Consider the following 303-nt stretch of genomic DNA (forward strand, 5'->3'; position numbering starts at 1 on the left):
TGTACTTCTTGTTCTTTTGAATTAAAACATATTTCATTTAAGAGAGGTGAAGGATTAATGGATTTTATTCATTGCTTTAAGACATAGTTACTACATACTAATGATCATGAAGTAGAGACACAAAATATAACTTAGATAAACATAACATAGAAACCGAAAAAACAGAAAGAAATAAGAACAAAGAATGAATCCACCTTAGTGGCGTCTTCTTCTTGAAGGACCAACAATGTCCTTAAGCTCTTCTATGTCCCTTCCTTGCCTTTGTTGCTCCTCCCTCATTGCTCTTTGATCTTCTCTTATTTC

Source organism: Arachis duranensis, chromosome 3 (assembly GCF_000817695.3).
Source record: "Arachis duranensis cultivar V14167 chromosome 3, aradu.V14167.gnm2.J7QH, whole genome shotgun sequence".
Classification (NCBI taxonomy): Eukaryota; Viridiplantae; Streptophyta; class Magnoliopsida; order Fabales; family Fabaceae; genus Arachis; species Arachis duranensis.